Below are 16,098 nucleotides of genomic sequence, written 5' to 3'. Positions count from 1 at the left end.
GCCTGTGCCTTTGCAAACACCTCACATCAGCAGCACCTTGGCCACAGGCTATATTTTTCATTCAAATATTTTTTTTTGTTTTATTAAAATACTCACAGTAAATACTTTAATTAGGAAGATAGAGCAAGTAGGAAACATGAGGTGGGATGGAGAGATTTGACCAGCTATAAATAGCGCATAGAATAAACAGATAACTGCGAATTATGGGCTGCAAGGCTGGGCTTAGCGTGGAGGCAGCACCTGCTACTGGGAGACTTTCACCTGTTTATTTGTTTGTTTTTAAAATAAAAACTGTTTACATTTATAAACTCCAGGCTGACAGATTTGCTGCTTTCTGGGAAAACATTACCACTTAATGATCACTTGCAGGTGTTTTTCCTACCTGCTGTGCAGTACTTGCCCCACTCCGCATGCCAGAGGCAAGGTAGGACTTTTGGCACAGACTCCCCTTACCCCAAACCCTTGCCATGTGCTGGCAGCCTGAGCAGCTGCCTGAAGATTAGCAGGAGGGGTCACAGCACATTAGCTGAGCTTACAGGATGCTTAGGGCATTTCCCAGAAATGAAAGTTTTGGGAACACATGGCATGGTTAGACAAGGGGAGCACAGGGAGGACTCTGTCCTTGGGCGTGCACAACAAGAAGGGACCCCAAAAGGCCCATCGAGGGAAACATGCACAGACACTATGAATGATCCTTGGAAAAATTTCTGAGCAGGGGAAAGAAAGGATGCCAAGGCAGAGGCTTGTCCTGAAACAGCCACAGAGTCATCACGGAAAGGCTTCGCATGCAGCAGGGACGGTGCCTCTGAGCAGCCCCGACATGAGCTGCTGGAAGCACTTGTGGGGTGCAAAGGCTCAAGCATTTTGTTTTTCCAGGAGGTCAGGTTGTCACGGACAGGAGGGATCACCCAGTATGGCTCTCACGGTGGTTGGTGCCAGGTCGATGTGTGTGAGCAGCAGGCATGTTCCGGCAGACACCATGATGACTTCTGGCCCCAGGCCTCCAGTCGAAGACCGTTGCCTGCAGCTGCTTCCACACAGACTAACCCCACTTTCCCCCAGGTGATAAAAAGATGCACACTTCTCGGCCATGCAAACATCACAGCCTGTTTTGAAGGCGACTGTGCTCGCCACCACCCTGGGACGGTCCCTGTTCACCTTGTTTGGGTGAACAGCGTATTTTTCCGTCAAGCGTCTGCCTGAATGAAGAAAAGGCAGGAATTCTTAGCCTGACTAATGCTTTGCCATACATCACCGGCAGCTGAATTTCAGCCATCACTGCAGTTGAGCTCAGTACCTTGCTTTTATCTCCCAGAAAATCAGCCTGCCTGGACACAAAGCCGTTAAGAGATGGGGAGCCCCACACCCCTCCCGCTCTGTTTTGATGTGTGCCAGCACCCTCTGTGCAATGTGCCTCATTTCTTATTTACATTTGCCTGGCTTTAAATTGCAATCCCTGCTGCTTGTTATGCCTCTCTCTGCTAAATTAAAGAGCCCTAAAATGTCACCCATTCACTGTTATCATCTGCCCTCTGCTATTATTGCCTCACAGTAAACAAAAGGGACTTCCCAGTCATTATTTTATACCCCACAATCACAGTGCTTTTTCAGATCAATTAGTTTTCACTCCTCTTATCTGCATTCAAGCCTCACCTCCCTTTCAGTGTTTCCATTGCCTGCTCGGGGACCTTTCCTATGTCTCCTCTGACCTAAGGGAGAGGAGCTGAGCTGACTCAAAAGGGGGGCTTGGTGAGAGGACATCCGATCTGCTTACGGACCAGCCGACCTAATGTTGAACACAGCCAATGCTTTTGTGCATGTCTGAGCTTCTCACTGCACATCCTGGGAAGATAGCATGATTGCTTGCTTGCCTGTAAAGTTACATCCCATTTGGCACGATCAGCTTGTACAAGACATGTCAGTTTGGGTGACTTGGTACTTATCTATAAGGACTTTCATCTTCTACCTTGTGCCCAATTACCTTTCAATAGCATACTCTTAACTAAAACCATTGTATTTTATACACTTTCCCTTTCTTTCCTGGAGTACATAAAAACATTAGGGCAAAATCCGTTCTGCAAACAACTGCAAAAACTAACTTGACTGGGGATGATCATTGGATTTTCTCCCTCTCTCTTCTAAATCAGTATTTTTTCATTTTGGCAAGAACCCATCCAATTCCCCAATCACTACTTGATAATACATGGGAACCAGAAATTAATCTTAAGAGGGTCAGGCCAATTTCATTGTCCATCTTGAGAAAAGTTTAAAATCTAAGCTATCAAGAATGCATAGTTAAAAGCACATTGGAAGCCATTGAAGGCCAGTTTGGACTACCCGCCAGCAAAATGTCTTTTAAGGGCTGGTAGGAAACTGTGTTTAGCTTTTAAATATAGCTTTTTAACTCCCTGGTATGGTTTTACAAAGTAGAGGCAGCGTCACTGTTCCCCAAAATATCCTAACCACATCATGTTAGAAACGGAGCTTTACTACTTCACTTTGTTTCCTAGCTACCAACAATTTTTTTAGCTTACTAGTAGAGATGAGCAGTGAAATTTGGCATTCGAACTGCAACTTCATAAAAGCCTTTTAAAAATCTCATACATATATATATACATCTGTAACAATTACAGTTGGTCACATAGTCACTCTTTTCAGAAATGTTTCAGTTACTAACCTTCCTCCTGGATGCCCACTCATTCCTGTCCGGTGGCCCCCACCAGCCCAGCCCCGGGCCCCTCCAGCTCTGTTCCTGCCTCACAGTCCCCTCCATCCCAGCCCCCCCGCTCTGCCCTCCACCCTTTTCCCATCCCAGCCCCATCTGCTGTCGGAGCACTCTCTCTTCTCTCTTCTCACCCTTCCCAGCTCTACCAGTCCCTTTACATTCATCACATTAAAGAAAACATTTCATGGTCATCTCTTTTATCTCCTTCAGTGAACAGTTAATCAGAAAAAATGCTTTCATGTTGCTAAATCAGGGCCAGTGGGCAAAGCCAGGCTGACAAGAGACATTTTCCTCTGCCACTAACCTGGGCTAAATAGTATTAATTACAGAGGCTGGGCTTTGATTGCTGGAGTGTGGTGGGGCTGGTGAGAGCTCTCTCCTCCCCCTCTGCTCCCTCCCACCACAGACCCATGCTGCACCTCCCTTACCTGCCTGCCTTTTGTCAGCATCCCCTTCCCATGTCACAGCACAACTGCAAGTGGGATCCCCTAAGTCTTCGGCTGGGCTGCTCAGGCAGCATCTCTGGATAGTCAGGTCCCTGGGCTGGAGGTCAGAGATGGGCCTCCAGCCCAGCTGGGTGGTTGGGGTATCTCTGTCCTTGCGTCCCCCATGCCTATCTGCCCAATGCGATGCTTTTTTCAGGGCAGGGACTGCTTCTTTCTATGTTTCAGAGAACCTGAGAGAAGGGCTGGGAGGCAACTGGAGAGACATCACCCCATCCAGTGTTTCTCAGCCTGTGGTCTGTGGGCCACAAGTGGTCTGTCAGATGTCAAAGGGACTGCAGAATGACTGCAGACAATTTTGGGGGACAGACACCTCTATCCTCACACAGGCCAGAAAAGGGGCAAAGACAACAGGGCAGTGGGAGTAGAAGGCAAAGTGAGGGTAATGTGCTACAACTCAACCTTCCGTGGGGAGGTCCAAAGGTGTTTGTTGCTCTTTCAAAGAAAGAAAGGCCAAGAAACACCAGGCTGGTCTAGCCCTGCAGAGATGAGTGGTCCCCATCTCTGCACATCTCCACGGACATTATGAAGGAAATAATGGGACCAGGACATGGCCAGAAGGCTTCACTCAAGCCTGATGCTGTGCTCCTCTCTGTGTTGGCAATAGCACTCCCCAGGTCTCCCAGGTTGGGGGGGGGGGGGGGGGGGGGGCGCGACAACCTCACATCAGACCAGCAGCATCAGCAAACAGCTGGTTAGCAATTCTGCTGAACGGGCTTTCTGCAAATTATCAAAACAGGCCAAATCCCCAGATGCATGAATCACAGCTGGAACATGGCTGCTCTTTAAAGGCAGAATGCCACTAACTGCTTTCCCCATCCCTCTCCAAGCTGAGTAGGGGTTTATGAAAGTGACCACAGGAGGAATTTGCATGGCAGTCGCTCTGTTTCAGAGACCTTCCCTTGGGGTGGGTGGCACAGCTGGGGGCCTCAGTCAAGATGTGGTTTAAGTCAATTAAGGTGACCGTCCCTGGTGACCCATGGTGACAAGCTCTGCTCCCATGCAACTGGTGGGCAGCATGGTGGGAGCATAGCACTCCAGGCAACAGGCATGTCCAGACTCACTACAAAATAGCTGGAGCACCCTAGCTCCAGCCAGCACCCTAGCATGATTATAGCTGCTTTTCTACCACATAAATACCCTTGGTGTGAGCCCAACTCTGTACCCTTTGCAAGTTGGGGTCCCCTCTTCCCATCCTATGATACTGCAGATTCCCGGTCCTTCCTCCTCCTCTGTGCTGCAGCTGGTTCCCACAGGTTCACCCTGCCTTCTGAGCCGATGCTTTGCTCTACCCTGCACAAGCACAGAAAGAAGCAGAAGCAGTAGATCTGCTCCATTTTGCCCCAGTCCACACTTTGATCTTCTATGTGCTCTTCCCAAGGTCTTCCCAGACAGCAACAACAGGTTGGAGTCTCCACCAGGGTAAATCAGCTCAGGGCCTTGGAGGTCTGCTGGCATTGTCTAACTGCTTAGCCTCGTTTGCTCTGAAGAGCAAGGAATTGGAGAATTGGGGCAACACCTAGGATGGTCAGGGCCCAGCAACCAAACTCAACTAAACCTTTATATACCAGTAGCTTGCATGGACCCAGCTGCTCAAGGCAGGTTTACTCCAAGTTCTGTGGGAATGGGGTGCTTTGGACTATCTAGATCTCTAGGGCAAAAGACCTCAGACTTGTCAATAGCTTCATTCACACCTTCAAATTAAAGTGCAGCACTTACAGGATGAAATATGCAAGTAAGTAACCCAACCAGGTAGTTGTCCCCATGCTATTCTTTTTGATATTCAAATGTATTTTAAGCTGACAGTGCTATATCTACAGAATACAGTACAGCAGTTACATGCAACACCCTGGAAGAGCTGTAGAGGAGGCAGAAATTGGCATTTTGATGGCTAGGAGGGCAGTAAAGAGCCTAGGGGATAAGAACATTCTCAGCTAACATGCAGTAGTGAAGAAAACTAAGGCTTGAGTTGCCATTGCTGACTTTAGAGTTAACAGCCTCTTGATATGAATGACAGTTCAGAGCCCTTGTTGCAGCATACTTCAGACCACAAACAAAGCGGTTGCATCTTTTTGTATTAGCTTCAAATATTTAGGGCTCTCTTCATTGCCAGAAAGACTCAAAACTTTTCTTCTTTCTTTTTTTTTTTTCTTTTTTTCGTAGTGAAAATGTAGAAGATAAGAATGGCCAGCCTGGATCAAATTAAGCCTTCATCTAGCCCAATTTTTTCTGGCGGGCTGGTTTTTGTTGCTTCTGAGAGAAAGGCAAGAGGCTTTGCAGCAGTGGGATATTGCGCTTGCCAAAAGAGTTTCTCCCTTAGAAGTTGTCTCTCTTGCTTAGAAGTTGTCTTCTGCCTTGAGGCAGGGTGGTTTATGTCCAAAGCTACTTGATTTGACTTTGTTCTTTGTTTGTTTTCAGTTCTTCAGGCTGTCACTGTGAATAATGGGTCTTTGGTGCTGGAACACAATTCTCGGACAAATATTGGCTTCCATGGTAAATTTCAGGGCTGCTGAATTGAAGAATAAATCTTATCTCCATTGAGTGGGTGGCTGGTGTCTTTGGGGAAGGTACAGGGTGCCGGTACAGCACCTCCCTATCAGTCCACAGAAGGTCATAATTCCTCGCTGAAGTGGAATGTGGAGGGCCAGGCCATCCTCCAGCCTGAGCAATGAGCCTGGCCTGCCTGAAGCTCTCCTGAGCTCCACACTTGGGAATCTGCTGCCACATGGTGGCATCCACTCTCTCTTCCTGGCCCTAGGAATCCCTCCTTGGCTTCCAAGAGGTAGCAAGCGTGGGAAGAGCACTTCTGAGCTCTGCATTGCAACTACCCCACCAAGTTTCCAGGGACCCATTCTGGAGCTGCTAGGAGCTTTTCCAAGAGCATTATTTCCTGTTCGGAGCTACACAAAAGCATCATGGATGCTGGTAAAAATTCTGAGGGGATCTTAGGTGCTTTGGGGTCAGTGGGTAGCATTTGTAAATGAAAGCCCTTCACCAAACCTGACGGCACTAGAAGTATTTTCATGAAGCGTACCAAGGTCTGCATCTGTCTGCTTGCATTTCTGTTCTGCAGCAGTTGCAAGAGCATCAGTAGGCAGGAAAGGAAACTATTGAGATCATTCCTGTTCCTGACAGAGACTGAAAAGCAGAAAAGCAGTTGTCACAAGAGCTGGTGGAGAGCATTGGTCTCTCTGGCTGTGTGCAGCACTGTGAGTTTTCAATGCTGTATTTCACTTCCTGAGACCACAGGTTGCTTTGTCCGGTCAGGCAGCTGTGTGCTGCTCAGAGAGGGTGCATTTACAAGGAAGCTGCTCAAAACAAGGCTGGCTGCTTCCTTCCAAATGGGTGGTGGCATCTGTGGATGGAAAACCCATGGAAGTGCCCTGGGTCCACCTTTGCTTTGGAGACTGTGAGACAGCATGCTCAGAGCCTGCCGTTCCCACCGTGCTGCTGTGTACAGTGCTGGAGATGGCAGCTTTAGTCAGCAGGCTTGCCTGGCTGGGAAACGCAAGGAGCCATCCAGCTGAAGAGGGAGGGTGGCAGGGCAATGGACAGGCCCAACAGATCACCTAGGTAGGGCCACTTGGTTTGCAAAGGACTGTGGGGAACTTGGCCCAAACCAACAATGCCCAGAGTCTGGAGACAGAAGGACTGATGTCTAGAGTTGATGGCATTCCTGCTCTCCTCCACGTCAAGACAAAGTTGAAGTCCATCCAGCAGCAGCTCCTGGATGCAGGAAAAATACAGATTCTAGGAGGATGGCAAGTTACCATGGACTGTCTTCCCATCCCATCACAACCCATGCCCAACGGTAAAAGCTGCACTTCTTTCCTCTTCCAGCTTCACCCCCGCTGCAGTCCTCTGGCACTGAGAATAATGCAGGACAGCATGCTAAGGTCTGTGTTGGGGGAGCAACACAGGATGGGCACAGTGACATTGGGAGCAGCAAAGCATGACAATAAAGATGGGGAGGTGTGACCCGCAGGGAGGGAGAGGGACTGTCCAAGAAGCAGGACGGGGAGGGGGAAAGGAATAAGGGTGTTGTGGGCAACATATTAGGAAACTCTGTGCCGTGGGGAGATCTCTGTTTTGGCAGGACACTGCTGCCCAGAGGCACTTAGTACTCAGGCTTGTAGAACAGGGATTGGAGAGAGCATCTCTCCAGTGGGCCAAGGGGACATCCTCATGACACATAACAGAGCTGCCCCATCTCGTGCCTCTGCTGTTCCTCAGCTGCCGGAGCTGTAGGGGAGGAAGGGGTGGCCAAGGAAGGGGATTTTGTAAATGTTGGGACAAAATAAGCAACAAAGCTGTTGCAAGCTCAGCCACTGTTATTCCATATGGTTTGGTGTCCTGTGGCAGTACGTGCAGATAGGAGGGAGGCTTTGAGATCATCTGTATCCAGCTGTTGAGCGTGTGGGCCCCCAGGAAGAGCCCTGGGTCCGTGCCACAGCCTGTGTGGCTGTGAGCGAGCTCACTCATCTTCGGCTGTGCCTCTCTTCCTCTCCTAATGGAGACTGGCTAGCCCTCTGCCCCAGATCCTCTCTCCTCATTACTGTTCTCTGCCCTTGCTTGCTGCATCTTGTTTCATGGAAAAGGATTCACTGTGTGGGGCAGAGGCCACGTCTGTGCCCTGGGGGGTCCTGTTCTGCCTGGGAGACCTCAGATATTGGGGTAACCGGCCTAGGTAATTAACAGCAGTGGAAGGTGCTGGAGGAGTGCTAAGGTTGATTACATGCACCACAGCAGAGGCCCTGGGCGAGCACATCAAAGGAGGTCTCCCTTTCATCTTGCTGCTCTGAGCAGACGGCTTCTGAAGCATCTCTTCCAAGGACAATATGGGGGAGAACTCTAATAACCTTACAGTGTGGAGCCCTGCCAGTGCTCCCAGCGGCCGCTCTGGCGGCAGCTAAAGGGGCGCCTTCTCTGCTTCCACCCTAATTGCCCTTAATTGGCTCCTGCCTGCTGGCAGCAGTATGGCAAGGGCTCTCCAAGGATCACTGTGCTGGAGTGACAACGTCTGGAGAAGGATTGCCTGCCCCTGCGTTGCCCCACCTCCCTCCCACTCTTCCCCACCCACAAGAGCAATACAATAACCTTCCAAAGTATGAGATTTTTCTGTCCGTGTATGACTTTTTCTTTCCAGGCCCTGCTCCCTGCTTCTCTGGATGGGGCTTTGCCAGGCAGCCGGAGCAGGGGAGCAGTGCAGAGTCTGTGTCCCAAATGTGGAGGAGCGGGTGCACAGTGGCACTGGGCTGAGGGGGATACAAGAGTTGTCCCTTCATATAGCACTGAGACCATCTTGCCCAAGACCCTGTGTCGGTGCAATGAGCCCTGCTGCTCTGCTGCTTGCCAGGGCTGCCTATGCAGGTGACCAGAGCTTTGAGGTCCCCCATGCAGAACCAGCATCCCGGGTGATTCAGCCCACAAAATCCCACTTTCTCTAGGGAGAGGTGCTGCTGTACTGGGGCAGCCAGACAGGAATGGAGTTGCATCCCAGTGTGATCTCCTGGCTATGGCCTGCACTGTTATCCCGGGGGTGTGGAGGGGAGGCACGGAGGGCTACTTTCTGCCCCCGCTCTCTGTCCCAGCGCTGGGTGAGAGCACGTGGAGCTGAGGGCCCCTGCTGCCCCCCTTCCCCGGGAAGGGTTCTCCAGGACATGCTGGCCCTCAACGTGTCTGGCTCCAGTTTCCTGCAGCAGACCTCCCCGCGCTTTCCCCTCTCCGCTTGACACCCTCACAATCCGTTCCCTTGTGTCAACAGGAGGGTGGGAAGCTGCAACACGAAAAGCACTTTGTAGCCCCGACCAGGCACAACCCTGCCAGGCTACCTCCCCACTCCTGCTCCCGGCCAGGACAAACTCTTGCTGCAGCAGCAAAATATAGCTGAGCATCTTCACAGTCCCTCATGGTTACCCAAATCCTAGCCAGGGCCAGCATCCACAGGCAGCAGGCATCACGTGAGCAACATGCTCAGCGGCGAGCTGGCAGGGGCATGGGAAGGCAAACACAACACAAATCCAATTCTGATGGAGGGAGCTGCGATGTCTTTCCCGCTGAGGTTATTTTTAAACTGTTTATCAAAGGCTTGCTGCTCTTGGCAGCAGAGTGGGGGGCTATTTTTGGACTCCTGCTTCACCTCTCCACAGAGATGGGCTGGCATAGGTTCATCCTTTCTTTTGCCTGGCACCCTCAGACCTCCCGCGGTCTCCGAGGTTTGCCCCGCTAAGGTCACCGCTGTATGCTCACTCACATGCAGAGGGACTTTTTAAGCAGGAGGTCTGAGCTCAGGCACAGCCTCATAATTAGTCCTTTTTAGCAAATCTCCTCTCATTCTTTCCTGCTGTCAGTGTCAGCTGCTTGGGTGTGGGCAAAATACATGTTTTTGCCTGCTATTGTCCTTCAGGATGGTGACATTTGTCCTGACCTACGCCTGGCACTCTGGAGCTTTGCATTCAAGTGATGTCTCTGCTACTGGCTTCCCACTTGCTGCTGTCATATCACTTTGCCCGTCTAGAAGAGCAAGGCTGTATTTCCCTACTCCACTGGGTTGCTGGGACAAGTAATTGGGGCAGGCTGATTGAATACTCAACGTTGTCCTCACAGGGCCTCTTCTCTGTGCATGGGTGAAGGACATGACAAGTTTCACTGAGGTGTGACATTGGGAAAGGTGGTCTGGTAAGGTGGAGCTCAAAGCAAGTGCAAGGAGACAATAGGGGTGTGTGGAAGTGCAGCAGCTGTGTGTTGGAGTCAGTGAAAATGCAGACTAAAATGTCAATGCAAAGCAAGCCATCAAGCTTTGAGGTTAATAATAAGCTGCCTGAGTCTTGACTGTGCAGAAGAAAATCAGTCCTTAAAAGAAGCTCACTGGCACAATGCTTGGCCCCGACATAGTTATCCACAGAAGCCCGAACAAATGACTGGCCTCATTACCGACCTGCAGCCAGAAGCATGGCTTGAGATACTCTGGGGTCACATAAAGAAATCAGCACTGTCCACACTGCCCTTGCAGTACCAAGGGAAAAGTCTTGGAGAAGTCTCCCAAGAACATCAACAAATTCAGAGATTTCCTTTTGCTAAGAAAGCACAAATTTTCTGCTGAAGGAAGATTTTCTACATTCAAATATGATTTTGGAGAGCCAAAGGTATGTGCAGCATCTCCTCCAGGAATGAGGACAGAAGAAAGGCAGTGCTGGCACATGTGAGATTTTGGACTCAATGAGGATGGACTTGTCTTTTCTTACAGGAAGCGATTGGATGAAAAGATGAAAAACACTTACCTTCAAGACTGGCAGGGCTGGCTAGGTATCCTTCAAGCTATACAAGCATACACAACTGTGCTCTCAAGTCCTGGGAGTTACTGGGCAGATTTCTCTGAAATGAGAGACTGGTGGGAATCGAAAAGGCCCGTCGGCACACACACAGGAGAAAATGAGGTGGAGCCCATTGTCATCTGTGACAATCACTCAGTCACCCCTGTGGCCTAGCTGGTCACTATCTCCATGGACAAGATAGTCAGAGGGGGCTGATAATGCTTGGGGGGTGGCGGATCAACAGCAAAGAGCTCAGGGGGAAAATCCTTAGGGGTAAAGAACCAAGGGGTAAATGCCAAAGGAGAAACATGGGTGAGGGAAGGGAGACACACCTCCACGTTGAGGACACATGGCTATATCCAACAGCGCCCACAAGTGCTGGCGTGCCAGCACAAGGCAATGTGTCTGGGGAAACACAGTCATTCAGATTTCTAAGCAAATTAGGAATAAAATGGGCAGGGTCACTAACCAGCTCCTGCAGACATGCACCAGGGGAGGTGACCACAGCATGTGGCTCACTGCAGGAGCCAGCACTGTAAGCGTGGCCAGGACAAACCTGCTGGGGAGGACATGCTTGTGGAGTGAGTCCCTTGGGTGCACTGAGGCTGCTGGCACGAGAAAGCGCTGCTGGCATGAGGTGTCACTGAGGCAAGTTGCCCCCCGACATCTCTGGGCATGTGGATGTGAGCAGACATTCTCGCGGTGGGTAAAGGTTATGCCATGTGGCACAGTCAGACAGGCACGTTCACCATGAGAGGGTCCAAAGGAAAAATCATGCCGTTGGCCCTTCCTCTTACTAACAGGGAGGGACTGACTATGAACAGTAGGATGATTGGGAAGTCTAGGGCAGTGACCACGAGAACCTGGAGCCTGCCTGGATGAGGGAAGAGTTCACTGTTCCCGGTCAGAGACCTCAAGAGGACAGACTTTTTGGAAGTGAAAAAAAAGGAAGGGAAAAAAAAAAAGAAAAAAGAGAAAAAAATACAGTGCCAAATGTGCTGTTGCTGTGAGCAGGATTCACAGGTCAATGAAAGCAACACTCACCTTGTCACTCTATAGATGTCCCTCAAACCTGGAGTCAGAGCCTACCTGGTTGCCTTCTGCCCTGGGCCACCTACCAAGGAGAGATGGAGAAAAATGCATCAGAGGGCTTTGCATACCAGTATGGGCAAGAATCTGCCGTAGGACCTTTGCCTTTCTGGGGCTATGACAATACAGGAGGAGGTTTCCCTGATATCAGTGCAAAGACCTCAGGCTGGAAAAGCTCTGGGTTAGAAAGCTGGGGGAGAAAGGGCTTGGTGCAAGCTGGAAAAGAGCCAGGGATCTGAAGGAACAGTGGGGAGATGGACATCATCTTGGACGTCACAGGGAACACTGACAAACATGAATGCAAGCAACCCCCAGCACACTGCTAATATCCAGAAGGGTCCTGGTGTGTCCCTTTTTATCCTCCAGGCATCCTTCAAGCTGTCCCCAGTAGACATTGTAGAGGCCTTGAAAGCTTCATTTGACAGTGTTTCTGCTGTGTTTTGTACAGCTTCCTGATGGGCTCACCACCTACTCCAAAGCCTGGGCCAGGCCACCCAGCCGTGTGTGTCACAGCAGGTCCCTGAGGTGACACAGGGAAGAAGGGGAAGTGATGGCTTAGTCCATGCTGGGAGAGGCCCAGGGGTCCCAGGCCCACCTGGCAGCATTACCCCTCTGCTTTGGGCAGCAGAAGCAGGGACCAAGACACAATCCCAGGCACAGCAGCTGCTCGCCTCCCCATAGGGGACACGCTCCCCACCTGACACTGAGACCGTCCTCTCCTCCTTTGTGGCATGAAACAAAGACCGGAGGGAGGGAAGGAAGTGACTTCTCTGGAAGCGATTGTGGTGGCGGGATGAGCACCCATCCCTTTCCAGACAGGCGGAGCAGTGATGCCCCTGGTCCTTCAGGCATCCCCTCTTGCCCCCCATTCACTTCTAGTATCCCCTTTCTCCCCCCTCCGGCCTCTCCTTCTGCAACTGGGAGAGAGGAAAAAAGAAGGAAGAGAAAGAGAGAGAGAGAGAGAGGGAGGAAGCGGATCTGGGGCACTGGCTGGCAGGCAGACAAGGAGCGCGGCAGGGGCGGCTGGGAGCCCGGGACGCGTGGACGCTGCCAGGGCCTTCTGGGCTGCGGGGCATGTACGTGCGGTCAGCAACGTGCAAGCCGGTGTGTGTGCCGGGGCCGGGAGGCACGCGCTGCTGTGCCAAAAGGCCTGGGCTGGCAGCCGGCGTGCCCGTCAGCTGAGGCTCCCTGCACGCAGCCCCCATCAGCTGGCAAGCAGCGGGGCGGGTGACCGGTGACTGACTGCTCATCCCTGGCCCCCCCCCTGCGCCCAGCCAGCTCCGACGGGGGCTGCACCTGCCCCAAGGGCAGCACGTGCCACCACGCACATCCCCGGCGGCCCCTCCGGCCCCCCGCCGCCGGCTGGTGCCATCCAGGTGATCACAAGTTTCCAAGCAGGCGGGTGTGCTTTTCTATCACACCAGCCCACCTGCCATTTTTGACCAAAGAAAGAGAAATGGTGACCTCCTCCGTCCCAAGGCCACGTGCCTCCTCCCGCTGGCCCGCGGGCGATGCCGCGCTGGGGATCACGCTGCTGCTGCTCCCTTCTGCCTGTGTCAGCAGTTTTGGAGCGGTTCCCAGCCCAGCAAGGCTCCCGCGCCCTTGAGGAGTCCGCAGAGCAGTGAGGCTCCTCCCTCCGCTCAACCCCCTGCAGCCTGGCCGCGCTCCTGCACCCCTCTTTGGGAGCATCCTGTCCTGCTCCTGCTTCTCACCCACCAACTCAGGAGAAAAAAAGAGGTCTCACTTGCACCCCCCACTGAAAAATGTCTCCCCAAATGCACCCAAAATTCATATTCCACACTCAAGCACAATTTCCCCTACATTCATATCAAACTCACACAAAGGGGAAGGGAAGGGAAGAAGGGAAGGGAAGGGAAGGGAAGGGAAGGGAAGGGAAGGGAAGGGAAGGGAAGGGAAGGGAAGGGAAGGGAAGGGAAGGGAAGGGAAGGGAAGGGAAGGGAAGGGAAGGGAAGAAGCAGACACAGTGGAGCATTTTATAAGATGTGGTTTCTTCATGTGCACCTCTGTGCATTATGTCATGGGCCAGCTGGGAGTTAACTAAGTGTTAGTCTCCTTCTCCTCCTCATCTCCTGAAAATGAACAAGGTTTCCAGCTATTTTGGAGGCTGGAGAGCAGTCTCCAGAGCCGGAGGTGTGCTGAACCCATGAGTCAGCAGCTGTCAGTAACGGTTACACACACGTGGGTCACACCGCTGGGGTAGGAAAGTCCCTGTAATATCACGCACCGGACAATAGGCACGTAGTAACTTGGCTACTTAAACCCATCCTTGGCGCAACTAAGAATATATCAACACCACAACCAAAGTGTCCCTACGTCCCAAAGAGCACGTATTACTTCAGCTCTCTGGGGAGGTAGTAGCAGCACAGCTATGCAGGGATAGAGCCTGCAGCAGTCTCTGTGGGTCACGGCTGTCATGCCAGTGGCTGTCAGCTGCGTTTCACTGCCATCTGCACCTGTGTTTGCTCACTTTTGGTATATCCAACCTACTTCAACTACTCCTCAGAGTAAAGCAGACCCACTGAAATACTCTGAGAAAGATGGTCACCCTGCAGCAGACAAACCCAAGCGGAAATGGTAGCGCGTGGTGTTGGGGGGGGTGGCTGATGCCTTTTCAGGGTACTGAGATGCTCCTGGTCAGCAGGTTACCTCCTTTGCTGGGTGTCACTTGCAGAACAGCCCAGTGGGGCATTGCGGCAGAGCCCTGGCTCTTTGCATGGGAAACATGAAAAAGGCCGTGGGCAGGGAGAGGCAAATGACATGGGGAGGCAGAACCACCAGCTTTTGAGCTCACACCAGTTATGCTTGTAAATATTTTATTCATTTCTCAGTTATTCACTGTAGCAGCCCACTATCTAGCCTCTGGCTATCAGAGGGCAAAAGCATTAAAGAGCTTTAAGTGTATGAGCAGGTCTGACATGTAACAACTGCTGCATGAAGACAGCACTTTTCATCTTCATGTCCTTACTGTCCTGGCCAGCCCCAGACCCCTGGCTCTGCCCCTGTCCCTTGCTCCTGCCCTGCAGCATGCCTGAAGGACACATTACTGGGAGTAATTTATACTCCCAGTCCCAGCAAAGTATTAATTTTCTCTGTATGGGGTTCCAAATAATAATCCAGGTTTCTTGAAGCAGATGAGTAATTACGTATCTATAAAACTGGACAAAGCTAGATTGGTGATGGGCTGCCATCACGTTCCTTTAAACAAAGGAGGCAAATGAGGCAGATCTAATCACATCCTTCACTCACCCCACCCTGCAAACTGCCTTTGCAGTGTTCAGTGAGGAAGGGTGAGCCTTTGATCCAGGTGGCCTGAGCTGAGCAGCTAAGATGGGTAGAGATGCAAACAAAGTGCAAGCCCAAACCAACCCTAGAGAGCTCTCCAAACACGGGGGCTGTTCAGTGTTGTGCTTCTGGTGGAAAGGCTTCTTGGCCTGTTGGCCGAGGCATGGCAAGGTCCAACAAAAGCATGTTGGACTTCATTTCAGACCACTGGGCACAGCACTGGGGTGATGTGACAACCTCTTTGCCACCACGGGGCTAAGGGAAAGGCCCTGCTCTCCTGTACAGCTCTGCCCATCCCGTGTCAGGTGCCGGCTGGTGCAGATAGCTTTCCAGCTCCATGCCCAGGACACCCCCTCCCTTCCTTGCCCAAGCTGTCAAAGATGGACACCACCAGCATTTCCTTCCTCAGGTTCTTCATCGCGAATGGCATGACCAGATGAGCTCAGAGCCTGTGCAAGCAGCAGCAGAGGAAGCAGGAAGTTCCCACTCCAATTTGCGAGAGCCTGTGGCATGTGGGCAAGGCTGGCCACTGCAGAGACTTGTTTCTGGTGTCTGTGGAGCAAATTCAGTGGGGCACTGCTGAGACAGGAAAGTGGGACTGCGGAGAACCTGCCTTCCCATGTTCTCCAAGATCTGTTTGTTTGACAGTTTTGTGCTTTCTGCCATTCACAGCAGAAAAGGTGGGTGCTTACACCAAGTGGATGTCAGAGGAGGTTCAGTTCTCCCTTTCTGCCTTTGGAAACCAGCCAGACATAACTCTGCTGGGAGCATTACACCTGAAGGCAGGTGAGGAAATCTGGATCTTGCTGACGACAGAAAAAGGAGATGCAAAAGATGCCAAGCTTGTCGGTCCAGCCAGGTGACAAGGGCAGATCCCCACCTGCTGTCAGCTGTTGCAGCTTCCCCTACGTCAGCAGCCCTTTAGCAGACCTTTCCTGAGGCAGTGCTGCTGGGAGGCTGCTCTTTGCTGTAGGAAATGGGAGCAGCAGCTTCTCTGACTGTGTCAGTGTAGAGACCTCAGCCAGGGTGCCTGGCCATTTTCCTGCTTTCCCCAGGGGCCCTCAGCTCTGCCAGGGCATTTCCCACCCCCAGCCCCCTGGGACCCAGTGATTCCCCCCAGGGCCCCACTCTGGGCAAAGGTGGGGATGGCTGAATCCTGTGGCAG

General features: G+C 51.8%; 1 long non-coding RNA gene across 1 annotated transcript in view; it reads right to left on the bottom strand.

Moving 5' to 3' along the window:
- The window catches only part of LOC121233732, a 35,765-nt gene that overhangs the window by 2,831 nt on the left and 16,836 nt on the right, over window positions 1–16,098 (bottom strand). The window contains exon 2 of the long non-coding RNA XR_005933790.1: window positions 11,586–11,655. This is a non-coding gene — a long non-coding RNA (uncharacterized LOC121233732). The remainder of the gene's footprint in view (window positions 1–11,585; window positions 11,656–16,098) is intronic.

Source organism: Aquila chrysaetos, chromosome 13 (genome assembly GCF_900496995.4).
Source record: "Aquila chrysaetos chrysaetos chromosome 13, bAquChr1.4, whole genome shotgun sequence".
Lineage (NCBI taxonomy): Eukaryota > Metazoa > Chordata > Aves > Accipitriformes > Accipitridae > Aquila > Aquila chrysaetos.
This window is presented reverse-complemented; position numbering and strand designations above follow the sequence as displayed.